This window comes from Cyanistes caeruleus, chromosome 2 (genome assembly GCF_971803275.1).
Source record: "Cyanistes caeruleus chromosome 2, bCyaCae1.hap1.1, whole genome shotgun sequence".
In the NCBI taxonomy this organism is placed as follows: Eukaryota; Metazoa; Chordata; class Aves; order Passeriformes; family Paridae; genus Cyanistes; species Cyanistes caeruleus.
In genome coordinates this window covers 5,335,640-5,345,045 of record NC_141702.1, presented here as the reverse complement: position 1 = coordinate 5,345,045, position 9,406 = coordinate 5,335,640, and positions in this window count along the sequence as shown.

Here is a 9,406-nt window from a genome sequence, read left to right as displayed (position 1 = left end):
GGCCATCTGTGGAGTGGGAATGAATGGGGCTACATCTGGATGGGCCAGGGCTCACATGAGCGCTCACAGCAAGCCCCAAGCAGTTAACCTGAAACCTGTGTGAGCCAAGACAGTATCACAGTTTTTGCCAGGATTCTGTGAAGCAGTGTTGGAGCCTTGCAGCTAAACATGTCCAGGGCCTGTTTGGGGGCCCTCCCTAAAGTTAAGCACCTCTGCCAATTCTGCCTGTGCCTAGGAGTTGTGTTTGATAATAACATTTGGCATTTATTGTGTGACATCTTGTGCTTATGAAGCCATTCCCGAGGCTTCCCTGCAGCCCTACTGAGGAAAGCTTCAAGGGAGAATACAAAAGCACATGTGGCAAAGTTTGGAGGAGGGAGAACTAATAAAGGAGCAGACAACCAGACATACACATGGCTTGTGCCAAAGCTGTGCCATGCTGCCAAGGCCTGAAACCCAGCCTGGGAAGAAGCAAGGCAATGGCTGGGATTCTGAAGCTGCTGCCATTGATGCTGCTGAGGACTGAGCCAAGGATAATGTGTGCATATTGGGGACATGATTTTTTTTGTGTGATTCTGATAGCAAGGGCTGACCAGATGAGACACTGACCTATCAGCCTGAACCGACCTGACTCATGGACATCATCTTTTCTCCACTCCTGAACATGTAGAGTTCAACCCATGAGGTGAGCCTGTTTAGGGAGGTGCTAATTGCTCATAAATGTTGGTTTTCATTTTGTGGATTTTTTTTCTCCTGCAGTGAGCCCCTAAGCAAGGCTGGCTCAGATTGCAGAATTTATGGATAATTTCACTCTGTATCGAGTGGGCAGCAGTGCCCCTCATGGCAGCAGCGGTGGCTGTGCATCGAGGATGGGGCTGGAAAGACCTTGCTGGAGCCCTGACTCATGGTTTACACACCCTTGATCTTCTCCTGAGCTGATTTTCACCAAGGGAGAGGAAACTCATTGCTCAGCATAGGTCAGGCTTGACTTCCAAACAGCACCATGATGGTGAGAAGAGCAGTGGGTGTCATGGCCAATGTTCTGATGACCACAGGGTGACCCACAGTGAGCGAGCCACTGATGGACAGCGGGACAGGTCAGGTCAGTCAGCACTGACTGTGCAGTGGGGAAAGGTCAGTGCCTCCAAAAGGGTTTTCATCACTGCTCAAACTGCCCAGTGCCGAGTCATGGGCATGCTGGAAGTGCCTGGAGTTCTGAACATCCCAGCCCAGGAGCGTTTGGGGGCCTTCCCAGGGGCTTACCCATCGTGGCTGGGCAGGCAGACTCAAGTGCCACAGCCCTCTGGCTCCTCACTGCTCTTATCTGCACCCTGTCTAGCCTCCACTCAGCTATTACTGAGTCAGGAAAATTTCTGAATGTAAAGATTACACAGAAAGGGTTTCATGAAAGAAAAAGGAAAAAAATTAGTATCTGCGCTCTCCCTTAGCTGAGGCCAAGCTGTTGTCAGCTTCAAGAAAATGTTTTCTCTTTGTGTTTGGACAGTTTTTCAGATTTATTTCCCTTCCCCTTCTTGGATGAAGGTTGCAGGGATTTCCACAAAATACATTTGGAGGAGCCAAGCCTTCAACACCAGCAGTTTTCTGTCAGAGTGTTGGAATGATCAATAAATCGGCACTGACTGATCTCAGAGTCTGAGGATGTCTATGAGGCACAAGCAGCTCTTTTAGGTAAGCTGGAGCAAGTGAGTAAATCCAGTAGCTCTGGAGACAAACCCAAAAGTGGATGCAAAATCTTATGGGGAGCCAGTGCTGTGATTTTCAGTACAAGGGTGATGTAATGATTGAGTACAGTTCAAGTAAGTAATCTACTCATCTGTTCACAATTTTGAGTTATGGCTGATGCAGCCACTGCCTGCGAGCCAGCAAAAAGAGAGTTAGAATTGCATTTATTGAGGCAGGCCAAAGGCAGGGATGGCATCAGCATGGGGATGGGGTGGGAGTGTGGTTGCACAGTTTGAAATGTGACTTGGGGTCTAGCCTGAGCCTGAAATTTTGGAGGTAGTTGGGATCTGAACAAACGATTGTGGATGGATGGTGCACTGAGAGGTTGAGACACCCTCACCTGATCACTGCCCCAGAGAAGAGAGGCACCAATCCTGTGCACAAGTACCAAATCTCAATCCATACCACCCAAGACAGCTACTTTGAACACATACTCATCTGCGGTGTTTGAATTCACTTAAGAAAATTTAGAGCCATCCAGGGCCTGACCTTTAGCAAACCACAAAGGCAATCCATAAACCACAGGTCTGGAATCAGCTTGAGAGGACAAGTAAACCCGACACATTAGCACAGGTTTTCAATGCATCTGGTTACCAGGGATGTTACAAATGGGAGACACACCATCTCTGTGAGATCTGAGAGCGTGGAGCTGGATTTGGTCAGGGCTCCACTGAGATCATCCCCCAAAAAGGGGAATAACGCAGCACGACATTTAATAATAGTAAGTGGCTGACTTCACCGCCAGGCGGAAGCAAAATATTTATAAGTGTCGGAAACCATAAAAACATGACATGATTCATCCTAAAGCAAACAGTTGTTCATGTGAATCTAAGAGCAGAGGACACATGGAAAGTCCCAAGATGAGACCATCTCCAGAGTGATGTTTCTTGGGCAAAAATCACATATTGCAAACTAAGCAATGTAGGGCCCAGACAGCTGAAGATCTATTGGGACTGAAATACTCAAGAATGCCCTGTAATTGCTAAATGAAATCCCTCCTCCCAAAATCAATGCCAGAGCAGGTGTTTTTGACAAGATGAATGCCATCCCTATACAGTGTACAAATGAGGGATTTTCCACTAATCATGGAAAATCTTTGGGCATTGAACAAAACTGAAACAAATAATCTATTGCACTTGTCATTTCTATCAAGCCTTCTCCACTGAAAGTTATATTTTCCCCTCTCTGAGTTCTGAGTTGACTGCAAAGAATAAGAAGATAAAACACACATCTCTTGAAATTTCTGCACAGACACACTACAAACTATTTAGACAGTTTGCCAAGTAGAGTAATGCACAACTCAGCCCTGTGCTGGTTTCCTTTCTTCCATGGGAGAAATGATGCATCACACCTTCTGTATGTCTGGTGACCTCTTGTTCATGCCAGGGAGGAAGTGATTTCTCAAAGCTGAAATGTGTTTCTAATGATCTTTAGTGTTTGTTGTGGCTACTATATCTGGCTCATCAGAAAATCATCTGTGTCTTCATCTTGCAGTTGTTCAGTGAAATTATTATTTTAAGTATTGTGACTTTATAGTCATATTTGTATATTTTAAGGGTGTTTGAGTCAATACATATAAGACCAGCTGAGGTACTTACCCCATAATTGAATTCAACAGAAATAATATTCCTGAAAATCATCTTGCTTGTTTTGTAAATGTTACTCCTCTCTGCCACAGGTTTTTTTATTTCTGAAAACCTTCTAGGAACAATAATTATCATCTATCTGTCCAATTATTTGCCTTAGGACTAGACACCCGCAAGTACATTCCCTGGTTACTCCTGATTTCTGAAGGGTTTGTATCTCACAGTTGGTTTTTTTTGGAACTGAGGGTGCATGTAAACTAACCCTGCATTAGACATCAGAGAATCCACATTACAACAAACCAGTGATGTGGGATGCAGGTGTACTGATGTCTTCTACATCAGAAATGCTGGCTGAAGCCTCTGAACTTTTGTCATTTCTGTATCTACCATCTCCCTTTCATGGAGCCTCAGGTATCTAATAAAAACTGGGCTCACAGTGAATTCTTTTCTTCTCTGGAAGAGTTAAGAGGCCTTTCCTTCTCCATTTATAATATTATATTTTTATTTTTTAAAACTGAAAGAATGTAATACATCTAAGACCTCTAATTTGTTATAAAGTTTGATTGAAATGGTTAAAACCCCTCAGTGTGAAGATTGTCAGTAGGGAAACACAGACAATGACTCAGTGTGTCTGAGTAAGCCTATTTCCCCAAGGGAGGATTGTTTTTGTCTGAAGAAAACTCTCAAGGCATAAGTTATGACATTTTGCAGCCTGCTGAGCCCAAGTCTGGAAGGTTTCTACTGAAATTGCAGGTACCTGTATCCAGGCCCCAGTTTTGAGCTAGAGACTCACACAAAGTGCTGCCTTGCACTTTCAGGTTTTTGGTATCTGAAATGTGGCAGTCCTTGCCCCTTTTTGCTACTAAATGAATTTTAACCCCTCTAAAATCTTTGTTTTTTCTTAATCCCCATTATAAAAACTCTGGATATTTGTTTATCATGCTGCACTCTTGGTCTCACTGCAATTGGCTTCTCATCCAGAGTAAAACAAGTTTAAAAGAACTGCCGAATCTCTTAGGGGTTGATTCTCCCCTGCTCTGACATAAGCCAGGAGTAACTCTGTTCAACATCAGTTTCAAAGAGTTCTTAGTAAGAACATGGAATCTAAAAATACCAGGGACTGAGATAAATCTGGACAGCTTTTAATTGGGATCAGGGTGGAGTGGCTGCAACCTCTCTGGTAGTGCAGAGGAGGAGGAGGTTTAAGACTCCAGCTTGTCCACTTGATGTGATTTGGAACATTATTACACCAACTGGGACCAAATACATCCCTGATATTTTCATCTGTCCTCTCTAGGCATTTATAATCTGTTCATTGCCATGATCTGAGTTTTAATAGTGTGGCTCCTGTGAGTTCTGTTTCCTTCAGGAGCAAATCTGGGCTGGCTGTCTTTCCATCGAGACAGAGGATTGGAGATCACTATTTCATGTTGATATATGCAGCTGCCTAATAATACCTTGATGAAACAATACTTATATCATAAGAAAAGTTTGTTTTTCACTTACAGTCTACCTAAATAGAGGACAATTTCTGAAAGAGTAACACTGATAGAACAGTGTTGCTTTACCAGGTTGTGCAGTCCATCTCCTCCAAGCACTTTCCCTGAATGTCATCAGGGGTCTGGGTAATGAGCTTGTATTATGCTTTGGAAAAAGGGAACATTCTATGTTACTTTACAGGCATGGGTTGCTTTGGTCTTTGTCAGTGTTTAAATCTTGTCCTGTCATATTTGGGTGACTTTTCAGGAGCTTTTTTTGGCTCAAGAAACTCAGCTGTATTGACAATTCTCTCTCCTTTCCCCTCCAGATACCCCATTGAAAGAAAACCCTAATTTCCCCACAGCAAACCTCACTGTCATCATGTTATGCATTGTTCTGCTTCAGGGTGACCAAAAAACAAGTCAGAGGCAAATCTGACTAATCTCCCTTGAAACTGTGAAACCAGTGAAAAAAAATTTCATTTGGGTACAATTCCAGCATTGTACCCAAGGGCCAGCCACAGAATTCAAAAGTGCCTTCAAAGCTACCCAAAGATTTTGTTGCAGTCATTAATGCCATTGATATTGTTGCCTGAAACAGTTGCTTTATGCTGCAGTGGACAAAGAATTCCTTCTTATCCCATTGTTTTCAGAGCTTCTGTGTTTGGGACGTTCCAGGACTGCTGTAAATTGGTTCAATTCCTTTCTGACATGTCACTCACTAAATGTTCAGGGAGCATTTCTCTAATCCTGTCCAGATGAGCTGTGGATTCCAAGAGGTTTCTATTTTGGGATGCAGGCTTCTGCCTATATGCTACTGTTGGGCTCAAGTTCATTCAGAGGAATCCTATTAGTGGCTATGCAGATTTATTTCTTTGCTTCTGCAGAATGTGAGCTGAAATTGTTTGGTTTTGCTGGTTGCTTTTTCTGGGGATGGGGGGGATGGTGGGGAAAGGGGGAGATAATTGTCTTTCCTTTGCATTTTTCACAAACTGGAGTTCAGATGAATCACAGCTTGATTTTCATTAGTTTTCCATAGTGGTTGCTTCCTCCTCCTACCAACTTAAATCTGTGGGAATTTTTTTTAGCCCCAGTTCCTTAACATCATTTTATTGGGACCTCAGAAAGGATTGAAAATTCTGTGTGATCACAGGGAAACACACTGGGTTCATGGTCAATCATGATCCACTTCTGGATCATTAAATGTAACTGGAATCAAACTTAAATGGAAATATCAGACACTGGAGTTTATTTGATCAACATGTTCTAAAAACAATACCTGCTCACAGTTGGGTATATAACATCACTGATTTCTATTCATATACAGAGTTCTTTTGCAAAATTTTAGCTAAATTTATTCTTAATGTCAGAAGAAAAAAGGAAATTTTTAGGCTGTATTAAAAAAAAAAAACCTAAGGAAATTTTTTTTAAACTTCTAGTAGATTTGGTCTGTGGGGAAAAGATTGGAAATGGGAGGAGTGGCATTCTCTGAAATCAGAGTTTGGATTTGGCAATTCTAGTGAAAATCCATCCAGATATGGCAAATGTTTCTGAATATCTCTTCTAAGAGCTGTTTATTAGGATCGAGGCTGTTGATTTTCCCAGAGGAGCTCTGCATTGACCATCACCCAGTTCAGAATTACAGTGCAAGACCCTGATTTTCTCACCTCCCATGAGGATCCTTTTCATGTGGAGTAGCTGGAAGATTGTGATTATGATGCTTTAATTACTCACCATCCCGGTGTCATACAGAGCAAGGAAGGAAGCAGCCTCACAGTAATCCTCCTTAATCTGATGGTGAGGATCCTGCCAACATAATGAAGGAAGAGAGTGGAAGGAGAACTTGCAGGGTGTGTGGAAAATTTGTGTGGTGTACAGTGAGGGGGAGCTGAGGGATCTCAGGCTTTGAGATAGGAGTGGCAGCCAGAAAAGGTGAGGGTGACTGGGGTGACAACTCTGATGGCAGCAGTGGAAGGCTTTGTGCTAGGTGCTATAGAGGAGAAAAATGACCGTAGTAATTGTCCCTAAATTATTCAAGGTGCTTTGGCTGCTCCTACTGATTGGTTTCCTCTGATGTTCAACATTGGGCACTCTTTATTTCAGCATCAGGGAGTGAATACTTCACATTCTTGTAGAACCTTCCACAATATCCATCACACTGGTACCCACATATTTCTTTAACATCAAAGTATTTTATGATATTTTACAATGTTCCTGTGAAGAGAGTGATGGTAAAACCTGCCTCAAATTAGACCATCATTTCAGATGTCCAGTTACTGATACCTGTGGCCTGGTTTAGCAGGGATTGCAGGATGTCAGTTTAAGTTTAAATTAATTAAATTGAAACAGCAAAATAATTTCAGAAGCTTCAGAAAATATCTTAAAGTTTTGAAGAGTTAATAACAGTTTTGGGTACTTTTAAAGTTACTCAAATTTTATGTTATGTTCTTTTAGTACCTAATAAAATTACAAAATATACATATGCAATACTAGTCCAAATCAAGGACTGGAACAAATTACAGTGCTTTTTTGTTCATCAGTTTGGAGTCTGAGGAGTAAAAATGAGAATCCCAACATATTCTTGTTCATACTGGATGTTTCACTTAAATCATCAGGCAAAAATGTACAAAAAAGGAGAGTGAGAAAAGATGACCCAGATTCTTTCTCATTTCCCTCATGACTCTGATGTAATCTCAAGGTTTTCCAGGGAAGGGAGGAAAAAAATGTATTTTTTCATTACAGCAATAGTTTTAAGTCCAAATGAATCTTACATGCACTGCTCTCTGCTCTGGCTGAGAAAACTTCAAGAGACAATGTCAAGGGATAAGGCTGTCAATTAGGAAGAAATCTGGGGGGAAATTAGAAGGCAGGGGACAGTGAGGTAGAGAATGTGTCCCAGAAATGAGAATATGACACTGAGTTCTGTTATCAGGTCTCTCAGCCCCTTGCCTATCACTTGCCTTCCTTCAGTCACCATGTCTCACGGAGCCCAAAACTATAGAATAAAAATGTAGATAGTGTCTGGGAATAATGAAAAAAAAACAACCCAAACTTTGAAAAACAGTTCAAACCTGGGTTTGAACTTCATTATCAGAACTTTTTTTTGAGACCTGGAAGTCATATTCAGATAGATGTTCATGTATTTATTGCATTAACCATATCAGAAATATTTTACTGTGACAGATGGCTTCAGGAACTCTTTTCTCTGTTAACACAGATATCTCAGAGATGTCTTGATGCTCATCACCAATTAAGATGCTGAAGTCAACTCCCCACTGCAGAAGACTGCCATAAATCAACACTTTAAGTGAAGGAGGTAGAAAAAGGTTACTGATTTCTTTTTCTTCAACTCAAAGTGAATTTGTAAAAGCAGCAAAGGTTCATTCAAACTCTGAGACACTAAATATTTGTGAGGAACAAGAATTGCAGTATTTTCCAAACAGATTTAGTATAGAAAAAGCAAGTTGGAGGAAGGGTGGGAAGACTTGGACAAATACATGTGTGCCAGTGCTGCCTTTCTGGAGGAACTGTAGTCCTCAGCGTGAGACAAGTTTGTTCTTCTCCATCAGCAGTTTCTCTTCCCCATTGCTTAGTTTAGAAAATGAGTCTCCAATGTTTTGTTTTCTTGATGTCCAGAAATCAGACAATGAAATCATAAGCACATGGTCCATGAAAAAAGTTGCTGACATTCAAGTACAGATGAATGGGCTGCAACTCCATCCTTGGAACTGCCTTACAAAGTGCTCCAGTGGGACCTTCTGAGATATTTTTACTGTGGCCTGATGTGCTACTTCTGTATTAAGGCCTGGTCCTAAGGCTTGACTGGTTATAGTGCTAAATTATTATAAGAGTCCCATCATGGCTTAGGCCAACTATTACTCACCCAGAACAGAGGTCAAGACTTGACAAGCCCGAGATGCTCTCCCAGTTGGCCTCTCTGTGTCCAGCCACAGCTGCTTTCAGACTGTTCAACATCTGGGCTGGGACCCTCTTGGCACACACAGGAGCAGCACAGTGGTCACATCTACAAGGCTTTTAGAACTCACCTTCCTTGGGCCCTCAGATCAAAAAGGTGAGATCACACCTAGACCCCAGACCTTTCTCTGGGATAATTGCTATCCCCAGCACAACTCCCAAGCTACTTCCTTGGCTGGAAGTGCTCTCAGACCTGCACTTCTTTCATGTCATTGACTGTAGGTACGAGGTGAGAGGAATTTCTTTAAATTCATAAGGATGTAGATCTCCTTAGTGTAGATGGAGGTACTTCAAGAAAGCAGGTGCTCAGCTTCATCCTTGGAAAGAGGTGTTTATCTTCTCTTGGTTGACAGGGACCTTTTACAAAGGAAAACCACCCAGAGCAGAGTGTGACAGCAGCCATTTTTTGGTGTTTCCAAAAGTGGGTTTGGGGAGAGTGGAGCTCAGTGCATCTCCTGGTGAGTGGTCCGTAGTAGATATGGTATTTCCTATGTTTGGTGCATCCCAACAGGACTATAAATCCATGGAAATGTTCATGGCCAGGTTGGATGGGGCCTGAGCAACCTTATCTCTGTTTGGCCTTAGGAAGGTGGAACCAAGTGGTCTTTAAAGTTCCTTCCAAGC